Here is a 26,331-nt window from a genome sequence, read left to right as displayed (position 1 = left end):
CTATAGGCCTAAATGGCTACCTAGAACGCAGAGGAATGTGTCCCAGTGAATAATGGGGCCTGTATCTGAGTGGTTTGTCTGAGAGGGTTCTGGTGCTGGCTGTATGGCAGCAGATGAAGTGCAATACCTTTTAGTCTCAACCGCATTAGTGCACAGACCATTAGGGCCACTGCTCATTCATTCCACATTAGAGACAAAAAGCCCAGGCCAGTGGTAAAATGAGGGCTTAATTAAATCAGTGTTTAACTTGTGTTATACTCAACCAGAGACGGAGAGGGATTGTGTCCTTTGTTGAGGGTGACAAATGACCTTGAGTGGAGATGGGCTGGGCTTGGCTGGGATGGGCTGGGATGGGCGGGGATGGGCAGGGATGGGCGGGGATGGGCTGGGATGGGTGGGGATGGGCAGGGATGGGCTGGGATGGGATGGGCTGGGATGGGCGGGGATGGGCTGGGATGGGCGGGGATGGGCAGGGATGGGATGGGCTGGGATGGGCTGGGATGGGCTGGGATGGGATGGGCTGGGATGGGTGGAGATGGGCTGGGATGGGTGGGGATGGGTTGGGATGGAGTGGGATGGGATGGGTGGAGATGGGCTGGAATGGGTGGGCTGGGATGGGCTGGGATGGGGGAGATGGGCTGGGATGGGTGGGGATGGGCTGGGATGGGCTGGGCTGGGATGGGCTGGGATGGGGGAGATGGGCTGGGATGGGTGGGGATGGGATGGGCTGGGATGGGCGGGGATGGGCTGGGATGGGATGGGCTGGGATGGGTGGAGATGGGCTGGGATGGGTGGGGATGGGTTGGGATGGAGTGGGATGGGATGGGTGGAGATGGGCTGGAATGGGTGGGCTGGGATGGGATGGGCTGGGATGGGGGAGATGGGCTGGGATGGGTGGGGATGGGTTGGGATGGGCTGGGCTGGGATGGGTGGAGATGGCCTGGGATGACTGGGGATGGGTTGGGATGGGCTGGGATGGGTGGGGATGTTTCTTGGAGAGTCCCAGATTGTTAATACTGATTCATTAACACCAGAAATTCAATACTGATTTATTAGTCTGCCGATCAAACCGTAACTTCTCATATATTGACAGATATTGAATATCATTGTTGAATATCATTATTGAAGATCAATATTGAATATCATTATTGAATTACTGTTTCGTGATCAAATTAGAGGAGATGGTGTTAAAAACTTGTACTTGTATTTTGTCTCAATCAAAGCACTTTCTGCATTGCGGAGCGCGCTGTTGAGTTTTGGCCGCATTATATTATTTTGGGACTATTCAGCTAACCATCCTATAAGAAATGAGGTGGTGTTTTTTGTGTAACAGTAACGTAATACTATTGGGTTATGTTATGTAGAATACTAATGAGTCATTGTGATCTTCCAAGACATTGATTCAGCTTTGATCTAAACTTGACTAAAAGATGAGAGGTGGCGCTCTGCCTTGCTCTGGCAGGACTGCACCCCTGCGGTTCACTGCAGCGAATGAGCAGTTGATGGGTAGCCTAGTCTTGATGCAGAAATGAGACCTCATGTGAGCAGTGTCGTGTATTCATGGATGCCAAGGGAAGCTAGGCTCCCCCCCCAAAAAATATACAGTGGGGCAAAAAAGTATTTAGTCTACCACCAATTGTGCAAGTTCACCCTCTTAAAAAGATGAGAGAGGCCTGTAATTTTCATCATAGGTACACTTAAACTATGACAGACAAAATGAGGGGGAAAAAATCCAGAAAATCACATTGTAGGATTTTTAATGAATTTATTTGCAAATTATGGTGAAAAATAAGTATTTGGTCACCTACAAACAAGCAAGATTTCTGGCTCTCACAGACCTGTAACTTCTTCTTTAAGAAGCTCCTCTGTCCTCCACTCGTTACCTGTATTAATGGCACCTGTTTGAAGTTGTTATCAGTATAAAAGACACCTGTCCACAACAGTCACACTCCAAACTCCACTATGGCCAAGACCAAAGAGCTGTCAAAGGACACCAGAAACAAAATTGTAGACCTGCACCAGGCTGGGAAGACTGAATCTGCAATAGGTAAGCAGCTTGGTTTGAAGAAATCAACTGTGGGAGCAATTATTAGGAAATGGAAGACATACAAGACCACTGATAATCTCCCTCGATCTGGGGCTCCACGCAAGATCTCACCCCGTGGGGTCAAAATGATCACAAGAACGGTGAGCAAAAATCCCAGAACCACACCTAGTGAATGACCTGCAGAGAGCTGGGACCAAAGTAACAAAGCCTACCATCAGTAACACACTACGCTGCCAGGGACTCAAATCCTGCAGTGCCAGACGGGTCCCCCTGCTTAAGCCAGTACATGTCCAGGCCCGTCTGAAGTTTGCTAGAGAGCATTTGGATGATCCAGAAGAAGATTGGGAGAATGTCATATGGTCAGATGAAACCAAAATATAACCTTTTGGTAAAAACTCAACTCGTCGTGTTTGGAGGACAAAGAATGCTGAGTTGCATCCAAAGAACACCAGTTTGGATTTGGCATCAATCCTATCTAATCCCATTGAGAGCATACATCATTGACAGAAAAACTTGAATTGTTGCATTTCGTTGTGTTGTTGTCCTCTGGTGGCCAGCTAGCTAAAATGATCCCTTTCCTAAATTAGCCATGGGTGCCTCTTTTGTGAAAATCCTGGAATATTTGGCCACAGAAACATTTCTGGTTGTTCTCAGTGAATGTAAAACAGTTAGGAAGGGAGTCTTTTAAAACGAGATTGTGTGAAGTAGCAGCAAATATGTTGAATGAGCAACTAATCAGCATGGAGAGCCTCACAAGTTTGACAAAATTACCTTATATCTTTTAGTCTAATACGGCTATTTACTTACTTTTGTAGTTCTCCAAGTTTAGCTGGAATTTAGCCCGAAAGGAATTGAGAAATATGATTGAATGGCGATAGGTCTATGATATTGGCTCGCCTTGCGCTGCACAGGATATCAGATCTCAACAACAACGACAGGCTACCACATCCTGATGATATCTTTTCAAGAGTGTAACGTGACTGCAAGAGACAGGTTGGAATGTCTGACTGAAATACAGGACACATTGACCTGTTTTTCTAAGTTGGTGGTGTTTGAATTTGTTGATAAAATGTGGGACATGATTGTTTGGTTTACAGAACAAAGGGACAACATGCGGGATTGTACCGCACAATTGCATCCATCTTGTTCAAGACAAGAGCACCCCAATTTTCCTTGGATTTGGTTCAGTTCAGATTGCAGATATTTAGTGACCCTGTACAAAACAATGTCAAATTCAAACGTTAAATGTATAAATGTATGGTGTCCATATTAGGACAGCTTCAATCTCAGAAGGACTTTTTCGATCTCTGCACCTACTGTTTACCCAGCTCCATGCAGTCCCGACTCTGTCACATCAGAGCCCTATATTTCATTTGGAAATGAATCCTGGCAACCAGCTGCTTTGATCTCGTTGCGCATTTCCCCTCCCCATGTTCATTTCCTCCCCAAGAAACAGGGAAATGTATACAGTGGCAGTCATTCTGTCAATGTGAGCAGAGATTAGTTTAAGGAATGTTCGCATCCAATGTGTTTTCCGGCTGCTTCAGGCCACCAGATCCTCTTGTCCCTAGGAATAAAGGCTCATGACAGCTGGATAAGATTGCACCTATAAATCATCTGCCAGAGGTATTCAAATATGATCTGACATCCTATACCAGCTAAAGGCTCTGACAGCCAATCAAAGCCTGACTATCACGCCCATACGAATAAATCTACTCTTTGTACTCTTAGTTAAAAAATAAAATAAAAAACACCAAGGGTGCATTTTGGAGAGATGCGGATTATAACAACTGTTTTTTTTTTCTTTCCTTAAAAACAGATTCTCATTTAAAAGGGAATCAGGGTGTGTCGTATGTCTTGCTGGTGACATTTCCAGAGAACAGTGTGGCGATCGGTTTCAGCTTGGCTTTGGAGCGATGTCATCCATCACACAGGCTCTGTGGTAAATGGCTTATGTAATTCTGTTTCAGATGAATTGCTGTGGGAGAGATGTCACCACTAACATTATTGTGATCTATATTTTTCCTACAAGAAATTGTTGCTGCATTTTTTGGGCTAAATGTTTTGCTAATTGTGTTTTTAACCGTTCTCCAAAACCATTTTCAGTATCGTCCATGCCTGTTTGGATCTTTCATGCTTAACCTGTCATTTACACACATCATTACATTTGACAGTAAATGCCCCACTGCCGGCCAAATACATTACTGCATTCTCTTGAGGTTTAAGCTCCCCCAATCTATATCACATGATCAATTTCTGCTCTTTAAAAATGTTGGATGGGATTCAATAATTTGTGCAATTTCATTAGCACATTACTGGTTAGACACATTTTCAATATCCATGTTAGTTTAAACAAAAACACTAGCACAAACAGCCTATCATATTTCATTTGCAGCCATGTCTATGCACTGTATGTAGGCTACAGGGATGCTACTGGCTTTGAAGGACAGCCCTCTTTGAAATGAGCCTGATTATAAATATCTCAAGAATCTGAAGTTGCTCAAGTACCAAAAAAGGATACTTGAACAATTTTATGTACAGTATATTGTTATCACAAAACAGTCTATATTTACAAATGCAAAGTTTGGGTGGCTAACACAGCAACAAACCTAGCCCATAATGCATCTAGTTTTGATTGAACACTGTGTTTTGCTGGCCGTTTACGACAGCCCCAAAAGCAGCAACCTTTCAAACTTTGTGAAAAATTCCATTTGACATTTAGAAAAAGTGAAAATCTTTAATATCTTCCAGTTGCATCTTAGCCCACAGCATTACCTCATTCCCTGTCAAAGTCTATGGGAAGTTGAAGTAAAATCCACACATTAGCTGTTTATAAAGCAGTTTATAAGGAGAGAAATACTGAGAACCTTTTCTTCTTTCCATGTTTGAATGTAAATATCCAGATAATGGTTCATAGCAGCACATCAGAGATTCACCTCTGGAGGAAAATCAGCTTCTGAGCCGGATAGACATAATTAGTGACCTTTTCATTGTGATCAAAAAGAGAGACTATCCTCCCAACATCTTCTTCTCATGTGGTCAAAAAGTTATCAATTGACAGGAAATAACCCAGTCCATCATTTATTCTGTAATTCCTAGCCCCAACAAGCGCCACAATTCAAACAAAGAGAACGTTCACATTCCAGCTATAATTCCACCCATTCCAGCTATAATTCCACCCAGTCCAGCTAGAATTCCACCCATTCCAGCTAGAATTCCACCCATTCCAGCTAGAATTCCACCCATTCCTCCTAGAATTCCACCCATTCCACCTAGAATTCCACCCATTCCTCATAGAATTCCACCCATGTCTCCTAGAATTCCACCTAGAATTCCACCCATTCCAGCTAGAATTCCACCCATTCCTCCTAGAATTCCACCCATTCCACCTAGAATTCCACCCATTCCTCATAGAATTCCACCCATGTCTCCTAGAATTCCACCTAGAATTCCACCCATTCCACCTAGAATTCCACCCATTCCACCTAGAATTCCACCCATTCCACATAGAATTCCACCCATTCCACATAGAATTCCACCCATGTCTCCTAGAATTCCACCTAGAATTCCACCCATTCCACCTAGAATTCCACCCATTCCACCTAGAATTCCACCCATTCCTCCTAGAATTCCACCCATTCCTCCTAGAATTCCACCCATTCCACATAGAATTCCACCCATTCCTCCTGGAATTCCACCCATTCCTCCTGGAATTCCACCCATTCCAGCCATTGTAACATTGTGAAGGGCTCATTTACCATGAACTGTAGAGAGCATGTAGTAACCAGCAGGTATAATGAGAGCCATACATGCAGGTGAACTGAACAATGACATTTTCATCTCATTAACCCAACAAACTCAATTTCACCCTCCTCTGCTTTCAAACAGACCGTGTTTCACGGTCCTGACCTTAACAATGAAAAGCATGTGTGTTACATTTTAGTCTGAGTGGAAGGCACATACTACTATGATGAACTGTGTTTTCCTCTCGTAAATAAAGATTCAGATAGAGAATGCTCCACATCACTAAATCCCCCTTGTGTTAGAAATGCTTACGTTTTCCTAATACATTTATCTGGTTGAATAAAGGCTAAATAAAAAGAAACTTAATTTCCCACATTAATTGAATTGTATAATTCTGTGATGTATGACTTTTTTTCTCTCCTTTTTAATTTTTTTTTTTTTTACACAGTCCTTAAACAAATTAGACGATAAAATGTTGTTCTCAAAAGTATAGATTTTGTTCTAAAGCCATCTGGTTCAAATTGACATTAAATTAAATGAGTAGGGAACAGTAAATGTCCAGTTGTATGACACATCTTTTTCCCTCTTTCTGGACTACAATTCCACAGACAGACGGAGGCATCCAAGTAACAACCAGACAACAATGACCTAAAGTGACAGATAGACTGAGGACACACAGGGAATGTCAGCTCCATTTCCAGGTGCTGTGACAGCCAGGCCCTGGGTCTTCTCTCCCCTCTATAGCTTGTACTACTTCCTCTAGCCCCGGGAGGCCAAGATGGATGGCTGAGCATTAACATGGCCCCTTGAGCGTGTAGACTGTTGTACTGTGATCAAGTAGCCCATGTTCCCAGATACCCCACTGCCTCCCCCATCTGTCCCTCAGTGGACACGGGCAAACCATTCATTCACCTCTGCCCAGACTATTCATAACGACCAGCTCCACCAGCCAACCATCCAGCCTACGCCTCATTCTATAGCCATGTCACACAGAGAAAGACATGGGAGCTCATGATGCCAGTTCATCCACCTGTGTTAGAGTTTCACTTGAGTGAACCTCACTCTAATCTGTTCATCTCTCGGAGTAGGAGTGTATCATCGCTGGGGCATGATGAAGAACCATCTGCTCAGACTTAGTGTTGTTATACGGCAAGTGTTACTGATGACTGCTGAGGGCCTGTTGGCGTGTTGGAAAACACATGCTTTTCGGCTATAGAAATCATCACAATGCAAAACGATGCATCTTGTAACGCTCAGAAAGTCCTCTGTATTGTAGGAGCCTATGCTTAGTGCATTCCAAGTAAAACGCAGGCTACTTAAGATTCAACAGTCTCTAGGGGATGGTTCTGTTTCTGTTGCACAACGACAAAACATCTTACAACCTGAAGGACATGTTTTGTCAGAACACAGCCTGTCCTTGGGTAAGCTCTTTGTGAAGACCATGTGGCGACTTGAAGTGTCCGTCTGTTTGCATTCAGAGGATGCATATGGAGAGAATTTAGTGCCCCATTTATGTTGTAGACTGGAAGCTGCTACGCTGTAAACCTGGACTCCAGAGACCAATAGTTATGAGGTGATATCTTGCATGGGATTGTGCATATTTCGAAATAAATGATTGAGGCACCAGAGATAGTATAGTATATCTCTAATCCGTGTGGTAAATTACACTCATCATTCTTTATATTTGTAAACTATTGTGTTAACTCTTTTAAATGCAATGTAAAAAGCTATATGGCAATTCCTTTGCCATTGAAATGCTGTCGGTTGACAGCATTTCAGTGTTTTTGCACTTCTATTGACCATGCAAATGAAAATTCTCTTACTGCTGTCAATATTTTTGTTGATAGAAAATCAATGTAACTTTAACAGCAGCCGTCCAGTGCCGTCATCATGTCATTCCGACCTGGAATAGTACTGGCATGCATTAAGTGACTCCCAGTCAGTTCCTTCTGTGAAAGGATGAATCAGAGAGCAGAAGTGACCTTGAATTGATCCTGAGGCTGCTTTATCCTCTCTGGCAGTTGAAATCCATCCACATACAGTGACTCACTGCATGGTGCAGACCTGGGTTCAAATATGATTTGAAATCATTTAAAATACTTTATCTGGACTTGATTGAGCTTGTCTGGCGCAATGGAACCAATAGAATAGTCACAACAAGTGCAGACCCCACCCATCTGGCACTCCAGGCAGACTAGAGCAAACACTGAAAGTATTTGAAAGATTTCAAAGAGTATTTAAACCCAGGTCTGGTACTGGAGTGCTCCGCAGTAGCAGGATGTGGTGGAGTGGTTCAGGAGCCCGCAGCAGTCAGAGGACAGGCCAGGGCCGGGGGGCGAGGCGACATGCTGCGCTGGGAACTCTGTCAGCTGGGGTGACAGCATGGCACAGGTTGCAGCCATGTTTCTCCATTAAACAACATAAAAAATGTTTTCTAGATAACTTCACAGAATGGAAGGGAGGTTACAGAACCAGATGGTTAGAAAAAGGGTAGAGGCTGAGATAGATAAGGGAAGGAGAAGAGAAAAGGAGAGGAGATCGGGGAAGGGAGAGAGACAGAATGAGAACGGCTTCCTCCTTGATGAATCAGGCTGTGTCTAATGATAGGACAGCGTGTCATTAGACTTTCATGACACTAGCATCCCTAGCATGGTGGGGAGCAATTTATTTAATTACTCAAAGATTTTCTCTAAATATGGTGGCTGTTTGGAATTGTTAATGACACTGTGGAACATTAGGAGATTCCATTAAGAGGAAATAGTTTTCTCTTCACTTAAGGCGTGCACGTTATGAACAGGGAAAAGAAATCTCCTTGCCACAAATCAGTATCATCATACTTAATCAGTCCTTTGGGAGAATCACTCAACAGTGGTACACCACATACACGCACGCATGCACACACACACACACACACACACACACACACACACACACACACACACACACACACACACACACACACACACACACACACACACACACACACACACACACACACACACACACACACACGTAGATCTGCAGTTTTCTGTTTCTTCTGGATACTGGATGCTTTGAATGTTGTAATGTTTTCAGCATTCTTACAGTTAGCATTTCCTAGCATGAATATTAGCATGAATATTAATGCAGAATATTCCTCCCTCAGTATCAGCTTATCCACGGAACATGCTTCTGTCTTATGTCCATAAATTAAATGATGAATAGAAATAGCATAATTTAGTTTAATGGAACCATTCTTGCTTAACGTCTTTTAAAAGAGAGTGTACATAATGAATACACATAATCTGATGACACATTCTGCATGCAGTGCTGTCTGTAAAGATGATGTTAACATTTGCTTTTCAAGGTGCAAACACACCTGAGAATAGCGAGTTACATTATTTGTTGTTGTTGAGATTGTTGCTACAAATGAATCCATTACTTTTTCCTTCAATATCCTTTCAGAAACTCATAATTCTGAATGGTTGGTGAATTATATAGTCTACTGTATTGTTAATTTGATAGGTTAATCATTACAAAACACAGACAGACATTGATGGTTTATCGCAACACTGGTCTTATAGCACTTCATGTAGTTACATTTTTTTGGAAAATTTCAGCGTCAATCTTAAAATGTGAGTTATACACACAAATCCTTGTGAATGCAACATTTCATGAAGAGATTGTGATAGATACTTTATCATCTTAGTGAATCAAATGCTTTAAAGTAAATTGTCTGTTGAAAAAAACAAACCTAGAGTCCTTCAAGTATTTTATCCAGGATTCAATCTGGCTGCATTCTCTGGACAGTGCATAGTTTAAAGGCAATGTTCGGGCCTCGCGATTAGCGCAGCGGTCTAAGGCACTGCTTCGCAGTGTTAGAAGCATCACTACAGACCTGGGTTTGATCCCAGGCTGTCTCACAACCGGCCCGTGATCAGGAGTCCCATATGGCGGCGCACAATTGGCCCTCCGTCGTCCGGTTAGGGGAGGGTTTTGCCGGGGTAGGCCGTCATTGTAAAATAAGAATTTGTTCTTAACTGACTAGTTAAATAAAAAATACATTAAATTCAATACAAATCGTCTGGGTAGCCGTTTAATTAGGCGTTAAGGAGTCGTATGGCTTGGGGGAGGAAGCTGTTTGGAAGCCTATGGACCTAGACATGTCAGTTCATGCTGCAGAGCTCTGATAGGTTGGAGGATGTCCTTTGGAAGTTATCATGTCTCGGTCCAAGAGGCTTCTTAACAGCTTCTACCCCCAAGCCATAAGACTCCTGAACAGCAAATCAAATGGCTACCCAGACTGTTTGCATTTCCTTGTAAGTAAGTACGCTTGTAAGTAAGCATTTCACTGTAAGGTCTACACCTGTTGTAGTCGGCGCATGTGACAAATAAAATTTGATTTGATTTGTCCACCCAATCAAAGGATCAGAGAATGAATCTAGTACTGAAAGCATAAGCTACAACTAGCTATCAAATCAAATCAAATCAAATTTTATTTGTCACATACACATGGTTAGCAGATGTTAATGCGAGTGTAGCGAAATGCTTGTGCTTCTAGTTCCGACAATGCAGTAATAACCAACAAGTAATCTAACTAACAATTCCAAAACTACTTTCTCATACACAGTGTAAGGGGATAAAGAATATGTACATAAGGATATATGAATGAGTGATGGTACAGAGCAGCATAGGCAAGATACAGTAGATGGTATTGAGTACAGTATATACATATGAGATGAGTATGTAAACAAAGTGGCATAGTTAAAGTGGCTAGTGATACATGTATTACATAAGGATACAGTCGATGATATAGAGTACAGTATATACGTATGCATATGAGATGAATAATGTAGGGTAAGTAACATTATATAAGGTAGCATTGTTTAAAGTGGCTAGTGATATATTTACATCATTTCCCATCAATTCCCATTATTAAAGTGGCTGGAGTTGAGTCAGTGTCAGTGTGTTGGCAGCAGCCACTCAATGTGACTTCCGGCGCCGACAGAGATGGCCGCCTCGCTTCGCGTTCCTAGGAAACTATGCAGTTTTTTTTACGTGTTATTTCTTACACTAGTACCCCAGGTCATCTTAGGTTTCATTACATACAGCCGAGAAGAACTACTGAATATAAGATCAGCGTCAACTCACCATCAGTACGACCAAGAATATGTTTTTCGCGATGCGGATCCTGTGTTCTGCCTTACAACCAGTGTAACCGAGTGGATCACATGCAGCGACCAAAAAAAAAAACGACTCAGAAAAAGAGGGAAACGAAGCGGTCTTCTGGTCAGACTCCGGAGACGGGCACATCGTGCACCACTCCCTAGCATTCTTCTTGCCAATGTCCAGTCTCTTGACAACAAGGTTGATGAAATCCGAGCAAGGGTAGCATTCCAGAGGGACATCAGAGACTGTAACGTTCTCTGCTTCACGGAAACATGGCTAACTGGAGAGACGCAATCCGAAGCGGTGCAGCCAGCGGGTTTCTCCACGCATCGCGCCGACAGAAACAAACATCTTTCTGGTAAGAAGACGGGCGGGGGCGTATGCCTTATGGCCAACGTGACATGGTGTGATGAAAGAAACATACAGGAACTCAAATCCTTCTGTTCACCTGATTTAGAATTCCTCACAATCAAATGTAGACCGCATTATCTACCAAGAGAATTCTCTTCGACTATAATCACAGCCGTATATATCCCCCCAAGCAGACACATCGATGGCTCTGAACAAACTTTATTTAACTCTCTGCAAACTGGAAACGATTTATCCGGAGGCTGCATTCATTGTAGCTGGGGATTTTAACAAGGCTAATCTGAAAACAAGACTCCTAAATTTTATCAGCATATCGATTGCGCAACCAGGGGTGGAAAGACCCTGGATCATTGTTACTCTAACTTCCGCGACGCATATAAGGCCCTGCCCCGCCCCCTTTCGGAAAAGCTGACCACGACTCCATTTTGTTGATCCCTGCCTACAGACAGAAACTAAAACAAGAAGCTCCCACGCTGAGGTCTGTCCAACGCTGGTCCGACCAAGCTGACTCCACACTCCAAGACTGCTTCCATCACGTGGACTGGGAGATGTTTCGTATTGCGTCAGACAACAACATTGACGAATACGCTGATACGGTGTGCGAGTTCATTAGAACGTGCGTTGAAGATGTCGTTCCCATAGCAACGATTAAAACATTCCCTAACCAGAAACCGTGGATTGATGGCAGCATTCGTGTGAAACTGAAGGCACGAACCACTGCTTTTAATCAGGGCAAGGTGTCTGGTAACATGACTGAATACAAACAGTGCAGCTATTCCCTCCGCAAGGCTATCAAACAAGCTAAGCGCCAGTACAGAGACAAAGTAGAATCTCAATTCAACGGCTCAGACACAAGAGGCATGTGGCAGGGTCTACAGTCAATCACGGACTACAGGAAGAAACCCAGCCCAGTCACGGACCAGGATGTCTTGCTCCCAGGCAGACTAAATAACTTTTTGCCCGCTTTGAGGACAATACAGTGCCACTGACACGGCCTGCAACGGAAACATGCGGTCTCTCCTTCACTGCAGCCGAAGTGAGTAAGACATTTAATCGTGTTAACCCTCGCAAGGCTGCAGGCCCAGACGGCATCCCCAGCCGCGCCCTCAGAGCATGCGCAGACCAGCTGGCCGGTGTGTTTACGGACATATTCAATCAATCCCTATACCAGTCTGCTGTTCCCACATGCTTCAAGAGGGCCACCATTGTTCCTGTTCCCAAGAAAGCTAAGGTAACTGAGTTAAACGACTACCGCCCCGTAGCACTCACATCCGTCATCATGAAGTGCTTTGAGAGACTAGTCAAGGACCACATCACCTCCACCCTACCTGACACCCTTGACCCACTCCAATTTGCTTACCGCCCAAATAGGTCCACAGACGATGCAATCTCAACCACACTGCACACTGCCCTAACCCATCTGGACAAGAGGAATACCTATGTGAGAATGCTGTTCATCGACTACAGCTCGGCATTCAACACCATAGTACCCTCCATGCTCGTCATCAAGCTCGAGACCCTGGGTCTCGACCCCGCCCTGTGCAACTGGGTACTGGACTTCCTGACGGGCCGCCCCCAGGTGGTGAGGGTAGGCAACAACATCTCCTCCCCGCTGATCCTCAACACTGGGGCCCCACAAGGGTGCGTTCTGAGCCCTCTCCTGTACTCCCTGTTCACCCACGACTGCGTGGCCACGCACGCCTCCAACTCAATCATCAAGTTTGCGGACGACACAACAGTGGTAGGCTTGATTACCAACAACGACGAGACGGCCTACAGGGAGGAGGTGAGGGCCCTCGGAGTGTGGTGTCAGGAAAATAACCTCACACTCAACGTCAACAAAACTAAGGAGATGATTGTGGACTTCAGGAAACAGCAGAGGGAACACCCCCATCCACATCGATGGAACAGTAGTGGTGAGGGTAGCAAGTTTTAAGTTCCTCGGCATACACATCACAGACACACTGAATTTGTCCACTCACACAGACAGCATCGTGAGGAAGGCGCAGCAGCGCCTCTTCAACCTCAGGAGGCTGAAGAAATTCGGCTTGTCACCAAAAGCACTCACAAACTTCTACAGATGCACAATCGAGAGCATCCTGGCGGGCTGTATCACCGCCTGGTATGGCAACTGCACCGCCCTCAACCGTAAGGCTCTCCAGAGGGTAGTGAGGTCTGCACAACGCATCACCGGGGGCAAACTACCTGCCCTCCAGGACACCTACACCACCCGATGCTACAGGAAGGCCATAAAGATCATCAAGGACATCAACCACCCGAGCCACTGCCTGTTCACCCCGCTGTCATCCAGAAGGCGAGGTCAGTACAGGTGCATCAAAGCTGGGACCGAGAGACTGAAAAACAGCTTCTATCTCAAGGCCATCAGACTGTTAAACAGCCACCACTAACATTGAGTGGCTACTGCCAACACACTGTCAATGACACTGACTCTACTCCAGCCACTTTAATCATGGGAATTGATGGGAAATGATGTAAATATATCACTAGCCACTTTAAACAATGCTACCTTATATAATGTTACTTACCCTACATTATTCATCTCATATGCATACGTTGATACTGTACTCTATATCATCGACTGCATCCTTATGTAATACATGTATCACTAGCCACTTTAACTATGCCACTTGGTTTACATACTTATCTCATATGTATATACTGTACTCGATATCATCTACTGTATCTTGCCTATGCTGCTCTGTACCATCACTCATTCATATATCCTTATGTACATATTCTTTATCCCCTTACACTGTGTTATAAGACAGTAGTTTTTTTGGAATTGTTAGTTAGATTACTTGTTCGTTATTACTGCATTGTCGGAACTAGAAGCACAAGCATTTCGCTACACTCGCATTAACATCTGCTAACCATGTGTATGTGACAAATAAAATTTGATTTGATTTGATTTGATGTTAGTGGTGGCTGTTTAACAGTCTGATGGCCTTGAGATAGAAGCTGTTTTTCAGTCTCTCTGTCCCAGCTTTCATGCACCTGTACTGACCTCGCCTTCTGGATGATAGCGGGGTGAACAGGCAGTGGCTCGGGTGGTTGATGTCCTTGATGATCTTTATGGCCTTCCTGTAACATCGGGTGGTGTAGGTGTCCTGGAGGGCAGGTAGTTTGCCCCCGGTGATGCCTTGTGCAGACCTCACTACCCTCTGGAGAGCCTTACGGTTGAGGGCGGAGCAGTTGCCATACCAGGCGGTGATACAGCCCGCCAGGATGCTCTCGATTGTGCATCTGTAGAAGTTTGTGAGTGCTTTTGGTGACAAGCCGAATTTCTTCAGCCTCCTGAGGTTGAAGAGGCGCTGCTGCGCCTTCTTCACGATGCTGTCTGTGTGAGTGGACCAATTCAGTTTGTCTGTGATGTGTATGCCGAGGAACTTAAAACTTGCTACCCTCTCCACTACTGTTCCATCGATGTGGATAGGGGGTGTTCCCTCTGCTGTTTCCTGAAGTCCACAATCATCTCCTTAGTTTTGTTGACGTTGAGTGTGAGGTTATTTTCCTGACACCACACTCCGAGGGCCCTCACCTCCTCCCTGTAGGTCGTCTCGTCGTTGTTGGTAATCAAGCCTACCACTGTTGTGTCGTCCGCAAACTTGATGATTGAGTTGGAGGCGTGCGTGGCCACGCAGTTGTGGGTGAACAGGGAGTACAGGAGAGGGCTCAGAACGCACCCTTGTGGGGCCCCAGTGTTGATGATCAGCGGGGAGGAGATGTTGTTGCCTACCCTCACCACCTGGGGGCGGCCCGTCAGGAAGTCCAGTACCCAGTTGCACAGGGCGGGGTCGAGACCCAGGGTCTCGAGCTTGATGACGAGCTTGGAGGGTACTATGGTGTTGAATGCCGAGCTGTAGTCGATGAACAGCATTCTCACATAGGTATTCCTCTTGTCCAGATGGGTTAGGGCAGTGTGCAGTGTGGTTGAGATTGCATCGTCTGTGGACCTATTTGGGCGGTAAGCAAATTGGAGTGGGTCTAGGGTGTCAGGTAGGGTGGAGGTGATATGGTCCTTGACTAGTCTCTCAAAGCACTTCATGATGACAGTTGTGAGTGCTACGGGGCAGTAGTCGTTTAGCTCAGTTACCTTAGCTTTCTTGGGAACAGGAACAATGGTGGCCCTCTTGAAGCATGTAGGAACAGCAGACTGGTATAGGGATTGATTGAATATGTCCGTAAACACACCCGGCCAGCTGGTCTGCGCATGCTCTGAGGGCGCGGCTGGGGATGCCGTCTGGGCCTGCAGCCTTGCGAGGGTTAACACGTTTAAATGTCTTACTCACCTCGGCTGCAGTGAAGGAGAGACCGCATGTTTTCATTGCAGGCCGTGTCAGTGGCACTGTATTGTCCTCAAAGCGGGCAAACAAAGCTTTTCCGAAAGGGGGGCGGGGCAGGGCCTTATATGCGCCTTATATGCTTATATGATCCAAGGTTTTTCCACCCCTGGTTGCGCAATCGATATGCTGATAAAATTTAGGGAGTCTTGTTTTCAGATTAGCCTTGTTAAAATCCCCAGCTACAATGAATGCAGCCTCCGGATAAATCGTTTCCAGTTTGCAGAGAGTTAAATAAAGTTCGTTCAGAGCCATCGATGTGTCTGCTTGGGGGGGGATATATACGGCTGTGCTAGCCCTGCAATGCACAAAATGTGGTGAATAGTCTCTCAAAGAGAGAGAAAGACAATAGTTTAACAGTTTTGAACAATTGATTTTCTTCACAAATGAAGGAGAAGCGAGAGAGAGAGAGATTTGTTTCACTTTCACAACTAGCTAATGCAGCTAGCTAGTTTAGCCTACTCATACACCCGGCTCAAACAGAGAGGAATGCTATGTTAGCTAGCTGGCAAAGGCTATCCAACACTGGAACTCTTCCAAGTCAAGGTAAGCATTTAGTTTGATTAATTTATTGCCACCTGGGCTGCTGGTGTAACTGCTAAATTGCTTGCTGTACATTTGTATTTATTTATCTGTTATTTTACCAGGTAAATTGACTGAGAACACATTCTCATCTGCAGCAACGACCTGGGGAATAGTTACAGGGGAGAGGAGGGGGATGAAGGAGCCAATGGTTTGATGGCCAGATTGGGAATTTAGCCAGGACACCAGGGTTAACACCCCTTCTCTTACGATAAGTGCCATGGGATCTTTAACGACCTCAGAGAGTCAGGACACCCGTTTATCGTCCCATCCGAAAGACGGCACCCTACACAGGGCAGTATCCCCAATCACTGGCCTGGGGCATTGGGATATTCTTTTAGACCAGAGGAAAGAGTGCCTCCAACACCACTTCCAACAGCATCTGGTCTCCCACCCAGGGACTTAGCTTCAGAAGCAAGCCAGCAGTGGTATGCAGGGTGGTATGCTGCTGGCAAATGATTGTATGATTGTAGCGGGTTTACTAAAGTGTTAGTTCTAGTAGCTATGTTGACTATGAAGTTAGCTAATATGGTGACAACGATGTAGGCTGTGGGTAGCGGTTAGTGGTTATGGTATGAAGGTTTGGCTTGGAAACGTTTTATCATCTGGTCATAGACAACTATCGTGTTGTGCACTGGAGGAGAGAGCGTAGATGCGAGATGGAATGATACCACGAGCAAAGTGATGATGCTGTTTGAATGTAGCTGCTATGAAAGTGAACTGATCAGGGGTGTATTTATTCTGCGATTCTGTTGAAAAACGTTTCTTAAACGGAAGCAAATGGAATGAAACGGGGATAAACATACCTGAATTTTTCCAATAGAAACTCAAGTTTTTCAACTGTTTTGACTAATGATTACACCCCAGATCAGCTAGATGCAGGCAAGAGTGTGAAAGGCAGTATTGATTGTGTCACTGTCTGTCACCTTGATTACTCAAAATGTTCGCTCGACCTGTGTACCGTTAATTTGTAGGCTAGGTTGTAGCAACCTCATGATTGGTATAGGGAAAATTTGAGTATCATGTAGATATGTAATTTGAATGACAGTCATCCAATGTACTCAGATGGTGCGTCTGTTAAAGTATTTTTCCTTCCCCTTTCCCTCTTCAAAAGGACCACAGTGGAAATAAGCTGTTAAGCTTTATTGTGTTATCCTTGATGATTTTCTTAAATTGTATGCAACCATCATTACGCACACCTGGCATCCATCATTACGCACACCTGGCAACCATCATTATGCACACCTGGCAACCATCATTACGCACACCTGGCATCCATCATTACGCACACCTGGCATCCATCATTACGCACACCTGGCAACCATCATTGCGCACAACTGGCAACCATCATTACGCACACCTGGCAACCGTCATTACGCACACCTGGCAACCATCATTACGCACACCTGGATTTCATTACCTCACTTATTACCTCCCCTATTTCTGGCACTCCCTTATGTTCCTTGCCCAGTGAGTATTGTTCCTGTGTTTATGCGTAGACGCTACTGCTATGTTGTCTCGTTTCATGTTTGTTGTTTTATTAAATGTTTCACCTGCTTCTCGACTCACAGCGTCTCCATTACAAAAGTGAATCACCCTCTCTAGTCTTAAACGGCACTGAGCGCCACTGACCTATACATACAGCAAGTACACCGGGGTGAATTTACACAAAATAAACTAAGAATGATAGGTACATCGGTAGATATATTAGAATGAGCTATGTCAAGAATCCAGCATATAAATACATATGCATTATGTATAAACAGTGTAACTAAAATACAATGTACAATAGTAGAAATCATAGAATAAGCTATATCGGGGATACAGTATTTAAATACACAGTGTGAAACGGAATGTGACCAGTGGTTCAATGTCTCTACAACATGGGACAGCACCTTTGGCTGTGAGGGTGTGTGTATGTGCGTGTGTGAGTAAGTGAGTTTGAGGTATGTGTGTGTGTGTGTGTGTGTGTGTGATAGCTTGTGTGTGTGTGTGTATTTGGTGTGGGTGAGCGTGAGCGTGCCTCACTTGGTAGACAGCTAGTGATGGCTGTTCAACACTCTGATGTCCAGCTAATAGAAGCTGTTTTTAAGTCTCTCTGTCTTGAGTTTAATGCACCTGTACTGTGTTCGTCTGTCGGACAGTAGCCAAGCGAACAATCCGTGGCTCTAGGTCCTTGATGATCTTCTTGGCCTTAATTTGACGCCAGGTGCTGTAGATGTCCTGGAGGGCAGGCAGCGTTGCCCCGGGGAAGCATTGAGTTGTCCGCACCACCCTCTGGAGGGCCATGCGGTTAAGGGCGGAGTAGCTGCCGTACCAGGAAACAGCTCGACAGAATGTACTCAGATGGTGCGTCTGTTAAAGTATTTCTCCTTCCCCTTTCCCTCTTCAAAAGGACCACAGTGGAAATAAGCTGTTAAGCTTTATTGTGTTATCCTTGATGATTTTCTTAAATTGTATGTGGAGGCGTCACCAGCTTCAAATGGTCAAATAAATTCAATCAATCAATTCAATCAAGTTTGTGAGGGTCTTAGGGGCCATGCCGATTTCTTCAGCCGCCTGAGGATGTAGAGGCGCTGTTGCGCCTTCTTCACCACGATGTCGGTGTGGCGAGACCATTTCAGGTCCTCAGTGATGTGCACACTGAGGAACTTGAAGCATTTGATCCTATCCACAGCGGCCCATCGATGAGGATGGGTGTGTGCTCCCTCCACATTAGGGGGCTGAAAAAACCCCAGGAGGACCTCCGTATTGAGTATCAGTGTGGTGGTGTGGCTGTTGCCTACCCTCACCACTTGGGGTTGGCCCGTCAGGAAATCTAGGATCCAGTTGTACAAGGAGGAGTTCAGACCCAGGTGGTGGGTTTAGTGATAAGCTAGGAGTCACTATGTTATAGTCGATGATCAGCATTCTCACATAGATATTCCTCTTGGCCATGTGGGATAGGGTGGTGTGGAGTGCAACGGTGATTCCGTCGTCCGATAATCTTTCGGGCGGTATGCAAATTGTGGGTCAAGGGTGACAGGTATGGTAGAGGTGATATGGTCCTTGACTTTCAAAGCACTTAATAATGACAGTTATGAGTGCTAATGGTTGATAGCCATTTAGTTTAGTTATCTTGGCTCGCTTGGTTACAGGAACAATGGTGGCCATCTTGAAGCAAGTGGGGACGAAAGACTGGGATAGTGAGAGGTTGAAAATGTCAGTCAATACTCTAGCCAGCTGGTCTGGGCCTGCTCTGAGGACGCAGCTTGGTTTCTCAAATGATTGCCTCGCCTGGTTCACCAACTACTTCTCTGATAGAGTTCAGTGTGTCAAATCGGAGGGTCTGCTGTCCGGACCTCTGGCAGTCTCTATGGGGGTGCCACAGGGTTCAATTCTTGGACCGACTCTTCTCTGTATACATCAATGAGGTCGCTCTTGCTGCTGGTGAGTCTCTGATCCACCTCTACGCAGACGACACCATTCTGTATACTTCCGGCCCTTCTTTGGACACTGTGTTAACAACCCTCCAGGCAAGCTTCAATGCCATACAACTCTCCTTCCGTGGCCTCCAATTGCTCTTAAATACAAGTAAAACTAAATGCATGCTCTTCAACCGATCGCTACCTGCACCTAACCGCCTGTCCAACATCACTACTCTGGACGGCTCTGACTTAGAATACGTGGACAACTACAAATACTTAGGTGTCTGGTTAGACTGTAAACTCTCCTTCCAGACCCATATCAAACATCTCCTATCCAAAGTTAAATCTAGAATTGGCTTCCTATTTCGCAACAAAGCATCCTTCACTCATGCTGCCAAACATACCCTTGTAAAACTGACCATCCTACCAATCCTCGACTTTGGCGATGTCATTTACAAAATAGCCTCCAATACCCTACTCAACAAATTGGATGCAGTCTATCACAGTGCAATCCGTTTTGTCACCAAAGCCCCATATACTATCCACCATTGCGACCTGTACGCTCTCGTTGGCTGGCCCTCGCTTCATACTCGTCGCCAAACCCACTGGCTCCATGTCATCTACAAGACCCTGCTAGGTAAAGTCCCCCCTTATCTCAGCTCGCTGGTCACCATAGCATCTCCCACCTGTAGCACACGCTCCAGCAGGTATATCTCTCTAGTCACCCCCAAAACCAATTCCTTCTTTGGCCGCCTCTCCTTCCAGTTCTCTGCTGCCAATGACTGGAACGAACTACAAAAATCTCTGAAACTGGAAACACTTATCTCCCTCACTAGCTTTAAGCACCAACTGTCAGAGCAGCTCACAGATTACTGCACCTGTACATAGCCCACCTATAATTTAGCCCAAAGAACTACCTCTTTCCCAACTGTATTTAATTTTAATTAATTTATTTATTTTGCTCCTTTGCACCCCATTATTTTTATTTCTACTTTGCACATTCTTCCATTGCAAAACTACCATTCCAGTGTTTTACTTGCTATATTTTTTGCCTTTACCTCCCTTCTCACCTCATTTGCTCACATTGTATATAGACTTGTTTATACTGTATTATTGACTGTATGTTTGTTTTACTCCATGTGTAACTCTGTGTCGTTGTATCTGTCGAACTGCTTTGCTTTATCTTGGCCAGGTCGCAATTGTAAATGAGAACTTGTTCTCAACTTGCCTACCTGGTTAAATAAAGGTAAAATAAAAAATAAAAAATAAAAAAATGCCATCTGGGGCGGCAGCCTTGTGAGGTTTAATAGATGTATAGTCCCCAGTTTAGGGGACCTGCGGGTTCTGGTACTGGTTCTGACTGACATTTGGCTTATAAATCGATCTGTGGACACTGTAGATTGAAACGGCTTGCATTGAGCAATAGCCCCCCGGTTTGTGAGCCTTTATGACGTAGGATCATGTGATTATACTCTATTTAGAAAGCATGTAAGTCATTTCAAGCCTCCCATTCATACAGTCTTGTTGAATAGGAAATACATCACATCAAATAGTATTTTCTGATTTTTATCATATTTGTACTGTGACTACACCTCAGCAATTTGTAACTATATTTCCAGAAAGGTGAGATTTGAACCTTTTTTGGAATATGCAGCATAGCTAGTTATTGTTTATGACCCTCATTATGAATAATTACTTCTGGGGATTCCGTAGATTACTTTTTTAATTACATTTAGTTATATTTAACTGGTTAACACGCTTGAAGGTCCTACTCACGTCGACTACAGAGAACGGGAGCCCGCTGTCCTCGTGAGCAACATCTGCGACTCTGTGTTGTTCTGGCAAAAAAGGCGTTTAGCTTGTCTGGGAGTGAGGCGTCAGTGTCCGCGATGTAGCTGGTTTTCCCTTTATAATCAGTGATTGTCTGAAAGCCCTGCCAAATGCATCTCGTGTCTGAGATGTTGAATTGCAACTCCACTTTGTCCCTGTACTGTATTTTTGCCTCTTTGATTGTCTTGCAGAGGGCATAGGTGAGGTTATAGGTGAGGTCATAGGTAAGGTCATAGGTGAGGTCATAGGTAAGGTCATAGGTGCGGTCATAGGTGGTCTGTTTATAGTCGCCATGGGTCCAGTCACTTTACCGTGGTTAAATGCTGTGGTTTGAGCTTTCAGTTTTGTTTGAATGCTTCCATTGGTTTGGGTATGTTCTAAACGTCACTGTAGGAACAACGTCCTCTATACACTTCCTGATGAACTCAGATAGAGAGTCAGTATATTTGTCCATGTTTGTCCGAGTTGGCCCGGAACATATCCCAGTCCACGTGATCAAAACAGTCCTGTATCAGGGATTCTGATTGGGGTAGTCTAGACAGAGGATCACGCGCTGGGTAGTCTAGACTGAGGATCCTGCTCCGGGTAGTCTAGACAGAGGTTCCTGCTCCGGGTAGTCTAGACAGAGAATCCCACTCCGGGTAGTCTAGACAGAGGATGCCACTCCGGGTAGTCTAGACAGAGGATGCCACTCCGGGTAGCCTATACGGAGGATCCCTCTCCGGGTAGTCTAGACAGAGGATCCCACTCTGGGTAGACTAGACAGAGGATCCCACTCCGGGTAGTCTAGACAGAGAATCCCACTCTGGGTAGTCTAGACAGAGAATCCCACTCTGGGTAGTCTAGACAGAGGATCCCACTCCGGGTAGTCTGGACAGAGGATCCCACTCCGGGTACTCTGGACAGAGGATCCCACTCCGGGTAGACTAGACAGAGGATCCCACTCCGGGTAGACTAGACAGAGGATCTTGCTCCGGGTAGTCTAGACAGAGGATCCTGCTCCGTGTAGTCTAGACTGAGGATCCCACTCCGGGTAGTCTAGACAGAGGATCCCACTCCGGGTAGTCTAGACAGAGGATCCCACTCCGGGTAGTCTAGACAGAGGAATTTGTTTTTCTCTAAATGAAATGGATTGATTAGTTGTCCACCATTAAAAGTACACATGGACAACTAAGTTTATTTCAGAATAAACAGAACTGAGTTATTACCCAATTTGTCTATATTGACTGTTTGATTTGTACTAATTTCCTCTCTCCTCTTTCAAACACTTTTCTCTTTTAGAATGGTATGGAAAAATAATACCACATGCATATACTGTTACAAGCCCTGAGACAAGTGAGTAACAGAAAATAATATGAAAAGTCATGAAATAAAATCATGTGATTATTCTGCATTGATAGCATGCCCTGCTCTCTGCTCCTGTGTTGCACTGTGTCTCTTTCAGCTAGCTGAAGTGGAAAGAGAGAAGTCCAGAACACCTTCTGCCATTGTTGTGGCTGCCAAGATCCTCTCCTGGCGGGACCCCCCTTGGCATATTGTTTGGCAGCCCTCCTAGCTTGACAATACTTACAAATGAAGACATGGTGTTCCACTCACAATCTTTTATCATAGAGGGTGTGGTGTTTCTGTTATGAATATTTGAATTCTTCATTAAGTCAATAACACATATGCGTCTCTTGCTAGCACATCTGGGTTTTGCATGTAATCAATGCCTTTTGGCATCAATGGTTCACCATACATGCAAGCGTTGCTATGGAGCAAATATGATCACTGTAGGTGGTGGCTGCCCCACACATTAAATATTGAGATGGTAGCTGCAGCCTCTGACCAGGACTCAGGTACACAGTGTCCATATTATAACAGGCCCGGTCTCAGCAAGACTTGTTTCAGAAGCTGTCCTAATATGGACCCATACAGGTAAATGGGACGCCACAAAGGGAAGGAGGCCAGCCAGCCAGCGGCGGTCAGTGCTGGGAGTAAATGTCATCAGTCAACCGTGGCGGTGGGGCCAGGTCATTGGTGATGGAATACCCCAACGCTGTCCCAGAGACACCCAACTCCATCATCGCTTCACCCCAGATGGAATGAATAAAGTGTCAAAATGCATGTTACTTTTAAAAGGTATGCTATTGAAATAGAAACGGAAAAATGGGAAAATCCTCCATTGAGGAACATTAAAGTTCTAGTGAGACAACATCGACAGTACAACCGATCCGGCACTGAGGAAATAAGCATTTGATGGCAACAACATCCCTCGGTAGGGGATTTTCAGATGTACTTCTGAAATACCCTTTCTACTTTACTGCCGTTTCTTTTTAGAACACAGACTCTTGAAATGCTGAGGCGTGTAACTACTTCCTACACTGGTACTTTGAAGAATTCAGGGATGGAGCTTCGGAGACAACATTCAGGGATGGAGCTTCGGAAACAACATTCAGGGATGGAGCTTCGGAAACAACATTCAGGGATGGAGCTTCGGAAACAACATTCAGGGATGGAGCTTCGGAAACAACATTCAGGGATGGAGCTTCTGAAACAACATTCAGGGATGGAGCTTCGGAAACACAACATTCAGGGATGGAGCTTCTGAAACAACATTCAGGGATGGAGCTTCTGAAACAACATTCAGGGATGGAGCTTCTGAAACAACATTCAGGGATGGAGCTTCTGAAACAACATTCAGGGATGGAGCTTCTGAAGCAACATTCAGGGATGGAGCTTCTGAAACATCATTCAGGGATGGAGCTTCTGAAACAACATTCAGGGATGGAGCTTCTGAAGCAACATTCAGGGATGGAGCTTCTGAAGCAACATTCAGGGATGGAGCTTCTGAAACATCATTCAGGGATGGAGCTTCTGAAACATCATTCAGGGATGGAGCTCCTGAAACATTATTCAGGGATGGAGCTCCTGAAACATCATTCAGGGATGGAGCTCCTGAAACAACATTCAGGGATGGAGCTCCTGAAACAGCTTCTGAAACAATCTCCATAACAATTTCCATATGCCCTTTTTTTATCAACCAAATCTATGCAGTCCCCACAGGCTGTAAAACAATAAAACGCATTTTAATTCAACGCCATTTGAAGGTTATATTCAACGTTGGAATATAACGTTATTGAAGAAGTACACTTTTCATGTCCCAGTTTGTCATCTTTTCACTGATCCCCTCCACAAAGAGATGAGTATGCATTTAGAGAGTCTGTCTTTTTGGAGGGTTGTTCATCGATGTGAGGTTCTCACAGATGGAGGGGAGGATGGCCAACATCCCCGGAGGACCTGGAAAGCCAACTGGATCCATCTGCCCATACAGGAGACAGGTCCCTTTCAGTATGAAGAGACGCCATACTCAGAATGAAGGTGAAATAGCCCTGTACCATTTCCTGGCCCCTTGAGTCATTCGTGTCAGTATCCGAAACCGTCCACCTTGCTCAATTAGTTGTGCACCCCTGGTCCTATACCATACAGAGGCAATGGAAAGTTGGCAAGAGAGATGTGAGATTACGCATTGGGACAATGCTGAAGAGAAAAGACACATCAATATAAAACACATTTTATTCAGAGAATACTGTTCTCAGTACAAACAATACCACATTTCCCCCATCACCTATATTAGCGGTCAATACATTTTAGTTACTGTATATTCAGTGTAGCATATAAACACACACTGTAATGATTGCTGTACATTTTTACGGGACTTTTTGTGTTGCGTTGCTTTTCACTGAGCGTTTATCTGATGGGGATGTGTATGATGTGTATGACTATTTATAGAATATTTAACTGTTTATGTGCCATTGGCACGTTGTTCCCCTTTTTATTTCTTTATGCCCGTCCAATTTCAAAATTGCTCAGGTTTTCAAGGGCGTCATCGGTAATCAATATTTACACTGTTGGACTTTAATAACTCGGGATACTTCCTGTTATTTGGCTGATCCAAAAAGTGCAACTGTGATCTATCTGTGATTCTAGTAACTCCACTCCCATGCTGTGAAAATAGGCCCCTACACTACTATGCAATACATGAAAAAGCACTTAGAGAGAATGCTTATGAATAAAATGAAAAATATATGTGCAGGAGCCAAAGAAAGACTTTGAGTTGGCATCTGGCCATTTTGATGATCTAATTCCCCACTAAAGAGCTATGAAATATGGGAAATGGTATTGACCAACATCCCTTGACATTGGCGGCTATCATAACTGCTGTGTAGATGTCAGGTAATGACTTTCTCTTCTCATCAATTCGATCTTATCTGAATCTCACTTGATTTGGTGTTACTTTGTATTTTAGGGGCAATATGTGGATACTAGACTTATCTGACAGCCTCTGGGCAGCGTTCCAGCCAGCCGATAAGCTTGGGCATATGTTTGCAATGCAAGATTACATCACAGCATTTGATTTCCCCCTTGAGGCTTCTCATCGGCTCCGACAAAACAGGGGAAAACACGTCCGTATGGCATTATATTTGATGCGTTATAAAAACTAAATGGCATTTGATAATTATGTGTCAAGATGTGACACCCCCAGATCATTTAGACCCATCACACACAAATTGCCTGAATACTAGCAAGCGTTTATGGATTGCGTCCCAAATGGCAGTCTATTCCCTATACAGTGCACTACTTTTGAACATAGCCCTATAGTGCCTTGGTCGAAAGTAGTACACTATATAGGGAACAGGGTTCCATTTGCGATGCATTCTGTGACTGTTAGTCACTGGTCCTTTTTACTGGTATTGAGGTAAACATCTTCCGAGACAATGGACAGAGACAAGTCAGTCCTTGACCCTCCAAAGGGGTTATCCCATTCTGCATTTAACTTTAAACACATTCCCCAACCCTCCAT

The sequence above is a fragment of the Oncorhynchus tshawytscha genome, linkage group LG04 (assembly GCF_018296145.1).
Source record: "Oncorhynchus tshawytscha isolate Ot180627B linkage group LG04, Otsh_v2.0, whole genome shotgun sequence".
Lineage (NCBI taxonomy): Eukaryota > Metazoa > Chordata > Actinopteri > Salmoniformes > Salmonidae > Oncorhynchus > Oncorhynchus tshawytscha.
The sequence above is the reverse complement of the archived record's forward strand: the minus strand, read 5'-3'. Positions refer to the sequence as shown.